The sequence below is a fragment of the Ascaphus truei genome, chromosome 5 (genome assembly GCF_040206685.1).
Source record: "Ascaphus truei isolate aAscTru1 chromosome 5, aAscTru1.hap1, whole genome shotgun sequence".
Lineage (NCBI taxonomy): Eukaryota > Metazoa > Chordata > Amphibia > Anura > Ascaphidae > Ascaphus > Ascaphus truei.
Window position 1 is genome coordinate 194141078 of NC_134487.1, and position 19044 is coordinate 194160121.

The 19044-nt window shown below is 40.6% G+C and overlaps 1 protein-coding gene across 4 annotated transcripts in view; it reads right to left on the reverse strand.

Moving 5' to 3' along the window:
• BNIP3L (BCL2 interacting protein 3 like) overlaps positions 1–19044 on the reverse strand; it is a 162704-nt gene that overhangs the window by 82035 nt on the left and 61625 nt on the right. Inside the window, exon 7 of one of the 4 annotated variants that reach the window (XM_075601564.1) lies at positions 14665–14740. The exons of the other annotated variants lie outside the window; for them this stretch is intronic. The gene's annotated coding sequence lies outside the window, so the exon portion shown is untranslated. Of the gene's footprint in view, positions 1–14664; positions 14741–19044 lie in introns of those variants that run through there. 4 annotated transcript variants of the gene reach the window in all.

Sequence of the window (19044 nt, forward strand, 5' to 3'; positions counted from 1 at the left end):
GGCCTTGTAGAATTGATATAAGTTAGTATGTTTGAATGTAAAAAGTTTTTTTTTTCCCTCTTAACTCTGTGCTGTTAATTGACCAAATGGAACAAGCTGACTGATTGGGGAGGGGGAGGGTCATGTGACTGTTTTTTCTGTATAATACCAACACCTTTGCTGCATTGGGCAGGAACTGCATTAGGCAGTGAGGCATTTAAAGTGAGCTTTTAAGTGATAAATACAGTTAGACTACAGTTAATATACTCACTTTCTTCATGCAATGACCAATAACCTCAGCTGATATGACATGGATCTAATTGCATTCTCTTCACAGGTATGTTCCTGATGCTGTGCAAGTCCTGTGTAAAAGCCTGACTGTGGCCTTGTAGAATTGATATAAGTATGTTCCTGATGCTGTGCAAATCCTGTGTAAAAGCCTGACTGTGGCCTTGTAGAATTGATATAAGTATGTTCCTGATGCTGTGCAAATCCTGTGTAAAAGCCTGACTGTGGCCTTGTAGAATTGATATAAGTATGTTCCTGATGCTGTGCAAATCCTGTGTAAAAGCCTGACTGTGGCCTTGTAGAATTGATATAAGTATGTTCCTGATGCTGTGCAAATCCTGTGTAAAAGCCTGACTGTGGCCTTGTAGAATTGATATAAGTATGTTCCTGATGCTGTGCAAATCCTGTGTAAAAGCCTGACTGTGGCCTTGTAGAATTGATATAAGTATGTTCCTGATGCTGTGCAAATCCTGTGTAAAAGCCTGACTGTGGCCTTGTAGAATTGATATAAGTATGTTCCTGATGCTGTGCAAATCCTGTGTAAAAGCCTGACTGTGGCCTTGTAGAATTGATATAAGTATGTTCCTGATGCTGTGCAAATCCTGTGTAAAAGCCTGACTGTGGCCTTGTAGAATTGATATAAGTATGTTCCTGATGCTGTGCAAATCCTGTGTAAAAGCCTGACTGTGGCCTTGTAGAATTGATATAAGTATGTTCCTGATGCTGTGCAAATCCTGTGTAAAAGCCTGACTGTGGCCTTGTAGAATTGATATAAGTATGTTCCTGATGCTGTGCAAATCCTGTGTAAAAGCCTGACTGTGGCCTTGTAGAATTGATATAAGTATGTTCCTGATGCTGTGCAAATCCTGTGTAAAAGCCTGACTGTGGCCTTGTAGAATTGATATAAGTATGTTCCTGATGCTGTGCAAATCCTGTGTAAAAGCCTGACTGTGGCCTTGTAGAATTGATATAAGTTAGTATGTTTGAATGTAAAAAGTTTTTTTTTTCCCTCTTAACTCTGTGCTGTTAATTGACCAAATGGAACAAGCTGACTGATTGGGGAGGGGGAGGGTCATGTGACTGTTTTTTCTGTATAATACCAACACCTTTGCTGCATTGGGCAGGAACTGCATTAGGCAGTGAGGCATTTAAAGTGAGCTTTTAAGTGATAAATACAGTTAGACTACAGTTAATATACTCACTTTCTTCATGCAATGACCAATAACCTCAGCTGATATGACATGGATCTAATTGCATTCTCTTCACAGGTATGTTCCTGATGCTGTGCAAATCCTGTGTAAAAGCCTGACTGTGGCCTTGTAGAATTGATATAAGTATGTTCCTGATGCTGTGCAAATCCTGTGTAAAAGCCTGACTGTGGCCTTGTAGAATTGATATAAGTTAGTATGTTTGAATGTAAAAAGTTTTTTTTTTCCCTCTTAACTCTGTGCTGTTAATTGACCAAATGGAACAAGCTGACTGATTGGGGAGGGGGAGGGTCATGTGACTGTTTTTTCTGTATAATACCAACACCTTTGCTGCATTGGGCAGGAACTGCATTAGGCAGTGAGGCATTTAAAGTGAGCTTTTAAGTGATAAATACAGTTAATATACTCACTTTCTTCATGCAATGACCAATAACCTCAGCTGATATGACATGGATCTAATTGCATTCTCTTCACAGGTATGTTCCTGATGCTGTGCAAATCCTGTGTAAAAGCCTGACTGTGGCCTTGTAGAATTGATATAAGTATGTTCCTGATGCTGTGCAAATCCTGTGTAAAAGCCTGACTGTGGCCTTGTAGAATTGATATAAGTATGTTCCTGATGCTGTGCAAATCCTGTGTAAAAGCCTGACTGTGGCCTTGTAGAATTGATATAAGTATGTTCCTGATGCTGTGCAAATCCTGTGTAAAAGCCTGACTGTGGCCTTGTAGAATTGATATAAGTTAGTATGTTTGAATGTAAAAAGTTTTTTTTTTCCCTCTTAACTCTGTGCTGTTAATTGACCAAATGGAACAAGCTGACTGATTGGGGAGGGGGAGGGTCATGTGACTGTTTTTTCTGTATAATACCAACACCTTTGCTGCATTGGGCAGGAACTGCATTAGGCAGTGAGGCATTTAAAGTGAGCTTTTAAGTGATAAATACAGTTAGACTACAGTTAATATACTCACTTTCTTCATGCAATGACCAATAACCTCAGCTGATATGACATGGATCTAATTGCATTCTCTTCACAGGTATGTTCCTGATGCTGTGCAAATCCTGTGTAAAAGCCTGACTGTGGCCTTGTAGAATTGATATAAGTATGTTCCTGATGCTGTGCAAATCCTGTGTAAAAGCCTGACTGTGGCCTTGTAGAATTGATATAAGTTAGTATGTTTGAATGTAAAAAGTTTTTTTTTTCCCTCTTAACTCTGTGCTGTTAATTGACCAAATGGAACAAGCTGACTGATTGGGGAGGGGGAGGGTCATGTGACTGTTTTTTCTGTATAATACCAACACCTTTGCTGCATTGGGCAGGAACTGCATTAGGCAGTGAGGCATTTAAAGTGAGCTTTTAAGTGATAAATACAGTTAATATACTCACTTTCTTCATGCAATGACCAATAACCTCAGCTGATATGACATGGATCTAATTGCATTCTCTTCACAGGTATGTTCCTGATGCTGTGCAAATCCTGTGTAAAAGCCTGACTGTGGCCTTGTAGAATTGATATAAGTATGTTCCTGATGCTGTGCAAATCCTGTGTAAAAGCCTGACTGTGGCCTTGTAGAATTGATATAAGTATGTTCCTGATGCTGTGCAAATCCTGTGTAAAAGCCTGACTGTGGCCTTGTAGAATTGATATAAGTATGTTCCTGATGCTGTGCAAATCCTGTGTAAAAGCCTGACTGTGGCCTTGTAGAATTGATATAAGTATGTTCCTGATGCTGTGCAAATCCTGTGTAAAAGCCTGACTGTGGCCTTGTAGAATTGATATAAGTATGTTCCTGATGCTGTGCAAATCCTGTGTAAAAGCCTGACTGTGGCCTTGTAGAATTGATATAAGTATGTTCCTGATGCTGTGCAAATCCTGTGTAAAAGCCTGACTGTGGCCTTGTAGAATTGATATAAGTATGTTCCTGATGCTGTGCAAATCCTGTGTAAAAGCCTGACTGTGGCCTTGTAGAATTGATATAAGTATGTTCCTGATGCTGTGCAAATCCTGTGTAAAAGCCTGACTGTGGCCTTGTAGAATTGATATAAGTTAGTATGTTTGAATGTAAAAAAAAATATTTTCCCTCTTAACTCTGTGCTGTTAATTGACCAAATGGAACAAGCTGACTGATTGGGGAGGGGGAGGGTCATGTGACTGTTTTTTCTGTATAATACCAACACCTTTGCTGCATTGGGCAGGAACTGCATTAGGCAGTGAGGCATTTAAAGTGAGCTTTTAAGTGATAAATACAGTTAGACTACAGTTAATATACTCACTTTCTTCATGCAATGACCAATAACCTCAGCTGATATGACATGGATCTAATTGCATTCTCTTCACAGGTATGTTCCTGATGCTGTGCAAATCCTGTGTAAAAGCCTGACTGTGGCCTTGTAGAATTGATATAAGTATGTTCCTGATGCTGTGCAAATCCTGTGTAAAAGCCTGACTGTGGCCTTGTAGAATTGATATAAGTATGTTCCTGATGCTGTGCAAATCCTGTGTAAAAGCCTGACTGTGGCCTTGTAGAATTGATATAAGTATGTTCCTGATGCTGTGCAAATCCTGAGTAAAAGCCCGACTGTGGCCTTGTAGAATTGATATAAGTATGTTCCTGATGCTGTGCAAATCCTGTGTAAAAGCCCGACTGTGGCCTTGTAGAATTGATATAAGTATGTTCCTGATGCTGTGCAAATCCTGTGTAAAAGCCTGACTGTGGCCTTGTAGAATTGATATAAGTATGTTCCTGATGCTGTGCAAATCCTGTGTAAAAGCCTGACTGTGGCCTTGTAGAATTGATATAAGTTAGTATGTTTGAATGTAAAAAGTTTTTTTTTTCCCTCTTAACTCTGTGCTGTTAATTGACCAAATGGAACAAGCTGACTGATTGGGGAGGGGGAGGGTCATGTGACTGTTTTTTCTGTATAATACCAACACCTTTGCTGCATTGGGCAGGAACTGCATTAGGCAGTGAGGCATTTAAAGTGAGCTTTTAAGTGATAAATACAGTTAGACTACAGTTAATATACTCACTTTCTTCATGCAATGACCAATAACCTCAGCTGATATGACATGGATCTAATTGCATTCTCTTCACAGGTATGTTCCTGATGCTGTGCAAGTCCTGTGTAAAAGCCTGACTGTGGCCTTGTAGAATTGATATAAGTATGTTCCTGATGCTGTGCAAATCCTGTGTAAAAGCCTGACTGTGGCCTTGTAGAATTGATATAAGTATGTTCCTGATGCTGTGCAAATCCTGTGTAAAAGCCTGACTGTGGCCTTGTAGAATTGATATAAGTATGTTCCTGATGCTGTGCAAATCCTGTGTAAAAGCCTGACTGTGGCCTTGTAGAATTGATATAAGTATGTTCCTGATGCTGTGCAAATCCTGTGTAAAAGCCTGACTGTGGCCTTGTAGAATTGATATAAGTATGTTCCTGATGCTGTGCAAATCCTGTGTAAAAGCCTGACTGTGGCCTTGTAGAATTGATATAAGTATGTTCCTGATGCTGTGCAAATCCTGTGTAAAAGCCTGACTGTGGCCTTGTAGAATTGATATAAGTATGTTCCTGATGCTGTGCAAATCCTGTGTAAAAGCCTGACTGTGGCCTTGTAGAATTGATATAAGTATGTTCCTGATGCTGTGCAAATCCTGTGTAAAAGCCTGACTGTGGCCTTGTAGAATTGATATAAGTATGTTCCTGATGCTGTGCAAATCCTGTGTAAAAGCCTGACTGTGGCCTTGTAGAATTGATATAAGTATGTTCCTGATGCTGTGCAAATCCTGTGTAAAAGCCTGACTGTGGCCTTGTAGAATTGATATAAGTATGTTCCTGATGCTGTGCAAATCCTGTGTAAAAGCCTGACTGTGGCCTTGTAGAATTGATATAAGTATGTTCCTGATGCTGTGCAAATCCTGTGTAAAAGCCTGACTGTGGCCTTGTAGAATTGATATAAGTATGTTCCTGATGCTGTGCAAATCCTGTGTAAAAGCCTGACTGTGGCCTTGTAGAATTGATATAAGTATGTTCCTGATGCTGTGCAAATCCTGTGTAAAAGCCTGACTGTGGCCTTGTAGAATTGATATAAGTTAGTATGTTTGAATGTAAAAAGTTTTTTTTTCCCCTCTTAACTCTGTGCTGTTAATTGACCAAATGGAACAAGCTGACTGATTGGGGAGGGGGAGGGTCATGTGACTGTTTTTTCTGTATAATACCAACACCTTTGCTGCATTGGGCAGGAACTGCATTAGGCAGTGAGGCATTTAAAGTGAGCTTTTAAGTGATAAATACAGTTAGACTACAGTTAATATACTCACTTTCTTCATGCAATGACCAATAACCTCAGCTGATATGACATGGATCTAATTGCATTCTCTTCACAGGTATGTTCCTGATGCTGTGCAAATCCTGTGTAAAAGCCTGACTGTGGCCTTGTAGAATTGATATAAGTATGTTCCTGATGCTGTGCAAATCCTGTGTAAAAGCCTGACTGTGGCCTTGTAGAATTGATATAAGTATGTTCCTGATGCTGTGCAAATCCTGTGTAAAAGCCTGACTGTGGCCTTGTAGAATTGATATAAGTATATTCCTGATGCTGTGCAAATCCTGTGTAAAAGCCTGACTGTGGCCTTGTAGAATTGATATAAGTATGTTCCTGATGCTGTGCAAATCCTGTGTAAAAGCCTGACTGTGGCCTTGTAGAATTGATATAAGTATGTTCCTGATGCTGTGCAAATCCTGTGTAAAAGCCTGACTGTGGCCTTGTAGAATTGATATAAGTATGTTCCTGATGCTGTGCAAATCCTGTGTAAAAGCCTGACTGTGGCCTTGTAGAATTGATATAAGTATGTTCCTGATGCTGTGCAAATCCTGTGTAAAAGCCTGACTGTGGCCTTGTAGAATTGATATAAGTATGTTCCTGATGCTGTGCAAATCCTGTGTAAAAGCCTGACTGTGGCCTTGTAGAATTGATATAAGTATGTTCCTGATGCTGTGCAAATCCTGTGTAAAAGCCTGACTGTGGCCTTGTAGAATTGATATAAGTATGTTCCTGATGCTGTGCAAATCCTGTGTAAAAGCCTGACTGTGGCCTTGTAGAATTGATATAAGTATGTTCCTGATGCTGTGCAAATCCTGTGTAAAAGCCTGACTGTGGCCTTGTAGAATTGATATAAGTATGTTCCTGATGCTGTGCAAATCCTGTGTAAAAGCCTGACTGTGGCCTTGTAGAATTGATATAAGTATGTTCCTGATGCTGTGCAAATCCTGTGTAAAAGCCTGACTGTGGCCTTGTAGAATTGATATAAGTATGTTCCTGATGCTGTGCAAATCCTGTGTAAAAGCCTGACTGTGGCCTTGTAGAATTGATATAAGTATGTTCCTGATGCTGTGCAAATCCTGTGTAAAAGCCTGACTGTGGCCTTGTAGAATTGATATAAGTGTGTTCCTGATGCTGTGCAAATCCTGTGTAAAAGCCTGACTGTGGCCTTGTAGAATTGATATAAGTATGTTCCTGATGCTGTGCAAATCCTGTGTAAAAGCCTGACTGTGGCCTTGTAGAATTGATATAAGTATGTTCCTGATGCTGTGCAAATCCTGTGTAAAAGCCTGACTGTGGCCTTGTAGAATTGATATAAGTATGTTCCTGATGCTGTGCAAATCCTGTGTAAAAGCCTGACTGTGGCCTTGTAGAATTGATATAAGTATGTTCCTGATGCTGTGCAAATCCTGTGTAAAAGCCTGACTGTGTACGAGTAAGCAGCTCTGCGGCCACACGGGCATTATGTTACCCGATTTAGTATCACTAAACAGCCCAGCACTGCGCTTATTACCTTTACCATTCTAGTGATTATAGGTGTACAGCACCCTCGTACCTGCGCCCAGACTTAGGCGCATACAATACCAGTGGACATATAACTGGAGCAACTACAGTACTATTTTTGACACATGCACGCACTGATATACAACGCATGTGCAACCCGCAATACACTGGGTTTTCTTTAATATGTGATCCATAGGCACAGCGTACTGTGTGTCACTATGTCTAACCACTATTAAACGTTTTTATCATACACCCAGTACTCCCTGTGCCCGTTACCTACCTATAAACGGGCCGTCCAAACAGCTAACTTCACGCACTGTTCCGGCGCATGCGCAAACGCGTGCTTAAACAGATACGTACACATTCAACTTATATGACGCATGCGCAGTTTACACACTGCGTGGATGTGCTGTGTGGATATATTGCAAGTATCTGTAGAGCCTATACTGACAAATAGGTCACAGGGTTAATATACCCATTTAGACTGATGATATCTAGAGCATCTACTCAGATCCATTGAAACCTCACAGGGAGACAGAATTAGTGCACACTACTATTGCCAGTAATTAGGATTTTTAACATACTAACTATTCTGCCTACCCGTTCATAGGTCTCTCCCCATGATACTGTGATGCCCTATAAACAACCTTAGTCATCACTTTTTCTAGGCATTTGCTAGAGTTAAGGGGGTTTTCACCAACAGTGACCCTACAGTGTATACCTACACTATTCTAGAAACTGATCCTTTTGGTACATGAATTTAGTGAGCAAATATAGTCTTGACACAACTCAGTTCAATTACCTGGAGCGCAGTGAGATGCTTGACGGAGTTTGGATAGACCAACAGTAGTCTATTTTTATTCAGTATACAGCACAGCACTATATACGGTTTTATTTACACCATTACATGGATATTTAATAAAGTTTAATTTCATACACCACATCCACCCCTGACCGTCTTTATTTTTAGGTCTGCGGTGCGCCTATTTAAAGGGGATTCTTTGGTGTACCACTCTCGGTACACATTGTTTGTCTATTAATTATGTAGCCAAATTGTATTGATTAGCGATGCATAGTATTGGGGTGGAATACTTGGGTAATATATGTAGATCCCTGTATGAGTGACGTAATACATAAGTAAAAGGTGATATGCGTGAACATACATTAATTAACATGTAGCCCATACCATATCAACTCTTTTCCCTTTACGATGGGGGTTAGATACAGTTTTTATTGTTAATGCCTTACATCCACAAAGGTAAAGATGTGATGAGCCATACTTGTTTGTATTTACATATCTGTATATGTGCCATGTAGGAGTGACCACTAGCTGTTTAGACCGCCCAGAAAGGTCAATGCGGTCTTGCTACTTATTAAATATATTTAAGCTGACTGTGTCATTATAATACCAGTGGCCCCAATGTTAGATAGGAGTGCCTCCCTAGTAAATACATGTTGGTAAATACCCTTGGCGCATCACATAAAGGTCAGTATATGATACCATTTTGTTCCCATGTTGTAGTGATGAGATGAATGTATAGGTGTGTTTACACAGTTCAGTGCAATAGATGGATATATTGGGGTGTAGGAGTAACAACTAGCTGTTCAGTCCGCCCAAAAAGGTCAATACGGTCTGACTGAGTGTTAAATATATTCTATGCCCTGACTGTATAGGGTTGTTAGATGAAGGGTGAGTATATAAACCCCTCATTCAGACCTATAGGGCTGAGAGTTTTAAGCGTGTATATCCATTTGCACTCTTTTTGTAGGAGTAACCTATTCCAGTCACCCTTACGCGGTCCTAGAGGTACCAGTTCTATCCCTGCAAAGCGCAGATTCATAGAGATACCCTCATGTACACCATTCACATGTCTGGCTAAGGGTGTATCATGTTTATTACGTATGGACCCCAGATGTTCAAGGATTCTCACTTTCAGCTGGCGGAAGGTTTTACCTACATACATTTTGTTGCATGAACATGTAATGGTATATATAACTCCTTTGCTGTTGCAATTTATGAAATCAGTGATTTTGAATGTTTTTACTTTTGTGTTGTCTGTGAATGATTTAGTGGGTGGCATGTGTACGCATGCCTTTCATTTCCCGCAAGGGAATGATCCCTGCGGTTTGTGATCTAACCATGTTCTATTGGGTATAGGTTGATAGTGACTCTGTACCATCCTATCTTTTAGGTTGCGTGATCGTCTACATGTAAGTGTTGGTGACGGGTTCAACACTTCTATCAGATCCTCATCCTCAGTGAGTAGGTGCCAATGTTTTGTGAAGATACGTCTTAGGTCGTGCCACTGAGTATTAAAAGTGCCAATAAAGCGTATGACTTCTTTGGTGTCTGGTCTTACTTTGTTTTTTGTCAGAAGCATATCTCTCTGTGTGTGTTTAGCTCTCTTTAATGCTTTCTGGACTGCATTCTTACTATATCCCCTGTCATAGAACCTCTGGCTCATTTCTCCTGCCTTACTTGCAAATTCTGCCATAGTAGAGCAGTTGCGTCGTAGGCGGAGAAATTGTCCCGTGGGTATGTTTTGGACAAGATGATTGGGATGGTGGCTGTCCGCCCGTAGAATGCTATTAGTAGCTGTGGGTTTTCTAAATAGTGTAGTTTGTAGATACCCTTCAGTGTCCTTGTAGATGGTTATGTCCAGAAAGTCTATTTTATGTTTATCCGTTTGCATAGTTAGTTTTAAATTGAATTGGTTATTATTCAATTTAGCAACGAATTCTTGCAAGAGAGCTAGTGAGCCCTTCCACAGCATGAGGATATCATCAATGTAGCGGACCCACATAATAATGTTGTCCGCATACATGTCCAGGTCACAGCCAAAAACCACGGTTTCCTCCCACCAGCCCAGGTATAAGTTGGCGTAGGTGGGGGCACACGTGGTTCCCATGGTCGTGCCCTGGATTTGATGATAGTACTTCCCATTGAATATAAAGAAGTTGCTTGTAAGTACAAATTCTAAGAGCTTGATGACAAAGGCGTTGTGTATTTTAGCCTCCGTATCTCTAGATCTCAAAAAGAAGCTAACCGCCCCTAGGCCAATTACATGTGGGATGCTTGTGTATAGGTTCACTACATCTAGGCCCACTAGAAAAGTGTCGTCATCAATTTGTACATTGTCTATTCTAAGCAAAACATCTTTGGTGTCTTTCAAGTGTGATGGAAGTGAGCTCACAAATGGACGTAAAAATTTGTCGAGGTATATGCTTGCATTTGAGGTAACATTTCCTATCCCTGACACAATCGGTCTTCCAGGGGGTGGGGATAGTCCTTTGTGTACCTTAGGTAAGTGATAGAATGTGGCTATCCTAGGGTGAGGTATGAGGATAAATTCATATTCGGTCTTGGTGATCACTTTGGTCTCTAAGCCTTCCTTTAGGATGGTTGTAAGTTTAGTTTTGAAAGAATCAGTAGGGTCTACATCGAGTATCTTATAACATTTAGGATCTTTAAGTAGATTTGCACATTCCTGGATATAGTTAGATTTATCCAAAATAACTATATTACCCCCTTTGTCAGACGGTTTTATGATAATGTTTGTATCTGTTTCCAGATCTTTCAGAGCTTGTATTTCTTTATTTCATATATTACTGGATTTTTTTTTTATAGTTTGCATATGTAGTTCTTCGATTTCTTTTGTAATCAGATTTGTGAAGACCTCTATGTTAGAGCACGTCTCCATAGCAGGCATACATTTGGATTTATTCCTTACGTTAGTGAAAGGGCCTTCCCCTGGTGGTTTTTCACTTTCCCTAAATAAGTCTCCAAGGAGGCGTATGTTCATACGATCCATATGATCGTATCCCTCCATGGGTGTGTTAAGATTAAGTCTCTTCTCGCGTCTAGTATGGAATTTATGAAGTAGTAATTTACGCGAGAAGAGATTTAGATCTTTGATACACTCAAATTTATTAATCTGATTAGTAGGACAGTAGGATAATCCTTTCGATAGCACCGACATATGTGCCGAGGTCAACACTTTGTGAGATAAATTAATTATCTGTGAAACCTCCTTTTCCTGGACCCTCTCCCCCTGTATTGAGGCCTGTACCCCCATCAATCCCTGTCTCTCAATTGGTTTTGATTTTGATTTTGAGCCCCCTCTCCTTGTTCTCTTCCATCTCTGATTGCATTTAGGGGGGCAAGATGTTCTAAAAAATCAGATGGGGTGGGTGCATGACTTGTGTTTAAATCTGTGTCACTATTTTCCCACTCCGTGGAGGACTCCCCTGTATAGGGATATTTGCCAGAGGGTGGGGGGAAAAGGCGCGTCTTTTTCCGGAAGATTTTGCCCTCTTCAAAATCTTTCACATCTCGCAAAAACTTTTTTTTATTTATGTTAGTTTTAAGCTTTTTGTCCAAAATATCAAAATCTGAATGATCTTTCCAGGTATGTGCAGTTTCTAATAGTGTTGTGATGTTTGTGTTGGTTTTTTCTAGTTTTTTCTGTTCATATTCTATCAGGAATGTCATTAATTTCGCTGAACAGTCTAGCAAAATTTTAGCCCAGCCTTTATGGAACTCCTCCTCAACAATAAGATGAGATGGTGGTATAAAGACTCGAAGCCCTCTTGGTACTAATTTTGCAGCCAAGTATTTCTCAAGGCTGGTTATTTCCCACCAAGTTTTTGTTTGTGTCACAAACAGCTTGTCTAGCTCTGCAAAATATTTTTTAATATCTGGCAAGTCTGTCGTGTCTGTGGCTAGTCTAGTACTAGAAAAAACATCTTGTGCCTCAGTACTCCAAACATTGAAATCAGGTTGGTGTGACAAAATACCCGACATACTCACTCAACACAAAGGGTCAATATGAAACCAGTAATCTTGAAATAAATGATCAGGGAAAAGTATCTCCTTACTATGCAAGCACTAGGGAGCAAAGTGTTATAGAAAAGGGATCAAAAATCCCAAACAAATGTGAATAGAGAATGTATAGACACTGCTCACCTTAATAATCAAATGCTAGGTAAAAAGTGGTGCAAGGGATTATTAAACAAGTGGATAGGATTGGTCAAAGATGACCAACAGAAGGAAATCCCATAGGTTTGCACTCAACTGATATATAACTCTGAGTGTGGATATATATATATATTTATATTTAAACCATATGGGTACCGGGAGGTTTAAAATACAAAACAAAAAATTATTTATTAAATACTAGTAGGTACACATCTAACCAAAAATAATTAACTAATTTAGTAAGTAATCTAAAATCTCTAAAGAAAGCGGTGACGGAGTAGGTTGGCAAACACAGTGAGGTGTATGGGTATATAGCATTTAAAGTATACACAGTACAATCATGGTGGTCCCATATGTAAGTGACACTGCCTCTAGACTTTATAATGTAAGTCTGTATAGTGTGATTCGGCGGTGTGTTAGCTGATTTAGCCTATATACACACAAGCCTCTGTATCACAGGGACCGTCAGAATTGCGTCACTGGGCAAATTGCAGCTATATATCCCTCGTTTATATACTCCTCATAGTTGAGGGATAGTACTCTAGTGAGTGTGCAGTATGTCAACAGTGCGCCGTATATCACCCATATCCGAGTTGTAGCTCTTAAATCACTGGGGATGCCTCATGCTCCGTCCTCAAGCTCCACGAAAAGAACCAGCTGACGTCATCGGTCTGCGCGTCGCCTAACACCCGACGATCGTTTCACGCCTCTTGGCGCTTCTTCTAGGGGGGAGGAGTGTAACGTATCTCCTCTATAGAGTGGGAAAATAGTGAAAAGATTTAGACACAAGTCACACACCCACCCCATCTGATTTTTTAGAACATCTTGCCCCCTAAATCCAATCAGAGACGGAAGAGAACAAGGAGAGGGGGCTCAAAATTAAAATCAAAACCAATTGAGAGACAGGGACCGATGGGGGTACAGGCCTCAATACAGGGGGAGAGGGTCCAGGAAAAGGAGGTTTCACAGATAATTAATTTATCTCACAAAGTTTTGACCTCGGCACATATGTCAGTGCTATCGAAAGGATTATCCTACTATCCTACTAATCAGATTAATAAATTCGAGTGTATCAAAGATCTAAATCTCTTCTCGCGTAAATTACTACTTCATAAAACCGTCTGACAAAGGGGGTAATATAATTATTTTGGATAAATCTAACTATATCCAGGAATGTGCAAATCTACTTAAAGATCCTAAATGTTATAAGATACTCGATGTAGACCCTACTGACTCTTTCAAAACTAAACTTACAACCATCCTAAAGGAAGTCTTAGAGACCAAAGTGATCACCAAGACCGAATATGAATTTATCCTCATACCTCACCCTAGGATAGCCACATTCTATCACTTACCTAAGGTACACAAAGGACTATCCCCACCACCTGGAAGACCGATTGTGTCAGGGATAGGAAATGTTACCTCAAATGCAAGCATATACCTCGACAAATTTTTACGTCCATTTGTGAGCTCACTTCCATCACACTTGAAAGACACCAAAGATGTTTTGCGTAGAATAGACAATGTAAAAATTGATGATGACACTTTTCTAGTGGGCCTAGATGTAGTGAACCTATACACAAGCATCCCACATGTAATTGGCCTAGGGGCGGTTAGCTTCTTTTTGAGATCTAGAGATACGGAGGCTAAAATACACAACGCCTTTGTCATCAAGCTCTTAGAATTTGTACTTACAAGCAACTTCTTTATATTCAATGGGAAGTACTATCATCAAATCCAGGGCACGACCATGGGAACCACGTGTGCCCCCACCTACGCCAACTTATACCTGGGCTGGTGGGAGGAAACCGTGGTTTTTGGCTGTGACCTGGACATGTATGCGGACAACATTATTATGTGGGTCCGCTACATTGATGATATCCTCATGCTGTGGAAGGGCTCACTAGCTCTCTTGCAAGAATTCGTTGCTAAATTGAATAATAACCAATTCAATTTAAAACTAACTATGCAAACGGATAAACATAAAATAGACTTTCTGGACATAACCATCTACAAGGACACTGAAGGGTATCTACAAACTACACTATTTAGAAAACCCACAGCTACTAATAGCATTCTACGGGCGGACAGCCACCATCCCAATCATCTTGTCCAAAACATACCCACGGGACAATTTCTCCGCCTACGACGCAACTGCTCTACTATGGCAGAATTTGCAAGTAAGGCAGGAGAAATGAGCCAGAGGTTCTATGACAGGGGATATAGTAAGAATGCAGTCCAGAAAGCATTAAAGAGAGCTAAACACACACAGAGAGATATGCTTCTGACAAAAAACAAAGTAAGACCAGACACCAAAGAAGTCATACGCTTTATTGGCACTTTTAATACTCAGTGGCACGACCTAAGACGTATCTTCACAAAACATTGGCACCTACTCACTGAGGATGAGGATCTGATAGAAGTGTTGAACCCGTCACCAACACTTACATGTAGACGATCACGCAACCTAAAAGATAGGATGGTACAGAGTCACTATCAACCTATACCCAATAGAACATGGTTAGATCACAAACCGCAGGGATCATTCCCTTGCGGGAAATGAAAGGCATGCGTACACATGCCACCCACTAAATCATTCACAGACAACACAAAAGTAAAAACATTCAAAATCACTGATTTTATAAATTGCAACAGCAAAGGAGTTATATATACCATTACATGTTCATGCAACAAAATGTATGTAGGTAAAACCTTCCGCCAGCTGAAAGTGAGAATCCTTGTACATCTGGGGTCCATACGTAATAAACATGATACACCCTTAGCCAGACATGTGAATGGTGTACATGAGGGTATCTCTATGAATCTGCGCTTTGCAGGGATAGAACTGGTACCTCTAGGACCGCGTAAGGGTGACTGGAATAGGTTACTCCTACAAAAAGAGTGCAAATGGATATACACGCTTAAAACTCTCAGCCCTATAGGTCTGAATGAGGGGTTTATATACTCACCCTTCATCTAACAACCCTATACAGTCAGGGCATAGAATATATTTAACACTCAGTCAGACCGTATTGACCTTTTTGGGCGGACTGAACAGCTAGTTGTTACTCCTACACCCCAATATATCCATCTATTGCACTGAACTGTGTAAACACACCTATACATTCATCTCATCACTACAACATGGGAACAAAATGGTATCATATACTGACCTTTATGTGATGCGCCAAGGGTATTTACCAACATGTATTTACTAGGGAGGCACTCCTATCTAACATTGGGGCCACTGGTATTATAATGACACAGTCAGCTTAAATATATTTAATAAGTAGCAAGACCGCATTGACCTTTCTGGGCGGTCTAAACAGCTAGTGGTCACTCCTACATGGCACATATACAGATATGTAAATACAAACAAGTATGGCTCATCACATCTTTACCTTTGTGGATGTAAGGCATTAACAATAAAAACTGTATCTAACCCCCATCGTAAAGGGAAAAGAGTTGATATGGTATGGGCTACATGTTAATTAATGTATGTTCACGCATATCACCTTTTACTTATGTATTACATCACTCATACAGGGATCTACATATATTACCCAAGTATTCCACCCCAATACTATGCATCGCTTATCAATACAATTTGGCTACATAATTAATAGCCACTAAATCAGCTTAATTAAACTGAGGCGGACTACCTAATAGGGTCTTCACGTTTATACTAAAACGCCCCCTGTACCGCCCCCAGGAGATGTATAAATACACACTATAGAGGAGATACGTTACACTCCTCCCCCCTAGAAGAAGCGCCAAGAGGCGTGAAACGATCGTCGGGTGTTAGGCGACGCGCAGACCGATGACGTCAGCCGGTTCTTTCCGTGGAGCTTGAGGACGGAGCATGAGGCATCCCCAGTGATTTAAGAGCTACAACTCGGATATGGGTGATATACGGCGCACTGTTGACATACTGCACACTCACTAGAGTACTATCCCTCAACTATGAGGAGTATATAAACGAGGGATATATAGCTGCAATTTGCCCAGTGACGCAATTCTGACGGTCCCTGTGATACAGAGGCTTGTGTGTATATAGGCTAAATCAGCTAACACACCGCCGAATCACACTATACAGACTTACATTATAAAGTCTAGAGGCAGTGTCACTTACATATGGGACCACCGTGATTGTACTGTGTATACTTTAAATGCTATATACCCATACACCTCACTGTGTTTGCCGACCTACTCCGTCACCGCTTTCTTTAGAGATTTTAGATTACTTTTAAATTAGTTAATTATTTTTAGTTAGATGTGTACCTACTAGTATTTAATAAATAATTTTTTGTTTTGTATTTTAAACCTCCCGGTACCCATATGGTTTAAATATAAATATATATATATATCCACACTCAGAGTTATATATCAGTTGAGTGCAAACCTATGGGATTTCCTTCTGTTGGTCATCTTTGACCAATCCTATCCACTTCTTTAATAATCCCTTGCACCACTTTTTACCTAGCATTTGATTATTAAAGTGAGCAGTGTCTATACATTCTCTATTAGCTGGGTAGCTTGCCCATAAAGAATTTGAAGGCAAGACAGGAAAGGTGAACTTTGCGCCTAGACTCGAGTGATGACCAATCTAGTTCTTTGAGCATTTCACAGTGATGTGTGTTATAGTTGCATTGGATAATAAAACGACAAATTGAGTTGTAGAGGGTGTTAAGTTTGCTAAGGTGGGTTTGAGGTGCTCTGCCATATACTATGTCTCCATAGTCAATAATTGGCATTAGCATCTGCTGTGCGATACGTTTTCTGACCAGGAGACTTAGGGAGGATTTGTTCCTGTAAAGTACCCCTAGTTTGGCGTAGGTCTTGGTTGTCAGGATATCAATGTACATCCCAAATGTTAAGTGGGAGTCAAACCATATGCCCAGGTATTTAAAGCTAGTAACAGGAGTTAGGGTGGTGTTAGTGTTGGTTCTAATCTGGAGCTCATTCGCTGGAAGCTTTAAAAATTTAGTCTTGGCCCCAAACACCATTGTTACAGTCTTGTCAGTGTTTAAAAAGAGTTTGTTTTGGGAAATCCAGTTTTCGAGTCTCAAAAAGTCAGACTGAAGTATGTGTTAAAGGTCAGAGAGGCTATGGCTGTGTGCATATAGGATTGTGTCATCTGCATACATGTGTATTGAGGCTTCCTGACAAGCTGTTGGAAGATCATTGATGAACACTGAGAAGAGTAGGGGCACCAGAACAGAGCCTTGCGGGACGCCACAGGTGATATACAGGGGGTTAGAGTTAGAGCCCGAGATGAACACATGTTGGGATCTAACTGATAGGTAGGACTGAAACCAGTTTAAAGCATGCTTCCCTATTCCAGAGCTCTGGAGTTTGTTGAGCAGGATAGCATGATCAACAGTATCAAAAGCCTTTGCAAAATCTAGGAATACTGCACCAGTGAGTTGACCCCGTTCCATTCCACACTGGATTTCATTGCAAACTTTTAGCAGGGTAGTTACGGTAGAGTGTTTGGGGCAAAAGCCAGATTGGAATTGGCTAGGGAAATTTGTCTTGTTATAGTAATCGCTTAATTGGGAGTGGACGCATTTTTCCATGACTTTGGATAGGATTGGGAGAAGGGAGATTGGTCTGTTGTTTGAGACAGTGTTTTTGTCCCCACTTTTGAAGATTGGGACAACTCTGGCAGCTTTCCAGGTCTTAGGGATAAGGCCTGAAGATAGGAGATAGAGTTGACTATGGAAGCAATTGGTTTGACAATTGCTGGGGTACCAAGTCTTAGGAACCTAGATTGTAGTAAGTCAGGTCCACATTGGCTGCTTAGTTTTAATTTGAGAAGCGCTTGTGTAATCTCCTCTTCGCATACTGGGCCAAATTGAAAATTGTGGGCAATGTTGGGAGGGGGTGGGGCTATAGGGGTACTCCCAGGATGAGATTCACGTTTGTGGTTTGGGTTGCGTTTTGCTGATAAGTTAGTAGCACACCCCACAAAGTAATCATTGAATGCATTTGCAATGTCGGTGGGGTTTGTCAGAGTAATATCACCCTTAGTGATATTACTTTGGTGTTGATGGTTAGAAGGCTGGAATATGTTGTTGATAACCTTCCAGAAGTTAGCTGGGTTTGATGTATTCTGGAGGAGATTGTCAGAGTAATATTGTTCTTTTGCATGCCTTGTTTGCCTTGTGCACATGTTTCGCAGGCATCTGTAATGATTGAGATCCTTGGTAGTGCCAGTTATTTTGTGGCTTTTCCACAAGGCATCCCTGAACTGGTAGAGTGCTATAAGGTCAGGTGTAACCCATGGAAAGTGGACACCACATACCCTTATTCTGCATTGTGGAGCATGGGTATCACAGAGTTTTAAGAACTCGGATTGGAAATCATCGAGTGCAGAATCGGGGTCAGGAATTAAATCGATTCTGTGCCAAGGGCAGTTGGTAAGGTCAGCCAGAAACTGTTGAGGGTTAAAGTTTCTAAATGTCCTAGTGAGGAGAACTTTAGGGCTTAATTGGGGCGGTTTAATTTTCCTTACACAGTATACTATTGCATGGTCACTGAAAATGTCAGGAAGGATGCCATAGGATTGGATTCTGCTGGGGTTTGAGGAGAGAATCCAGTCAAGCAAGGAATGGTTGTGCGATTTCAGGTTTGTTCGTGTGGGTTGGGAAATGAGTTGCGATAGGTTAAGCGACTTGATTTGTGTGTGGATTTTGTGGTTTTTAGGGTCAAGCTAATTGAAGTTGAAATCCCCAAGAACTAACAGCTCACTCTTCTCATTCAGAGAGG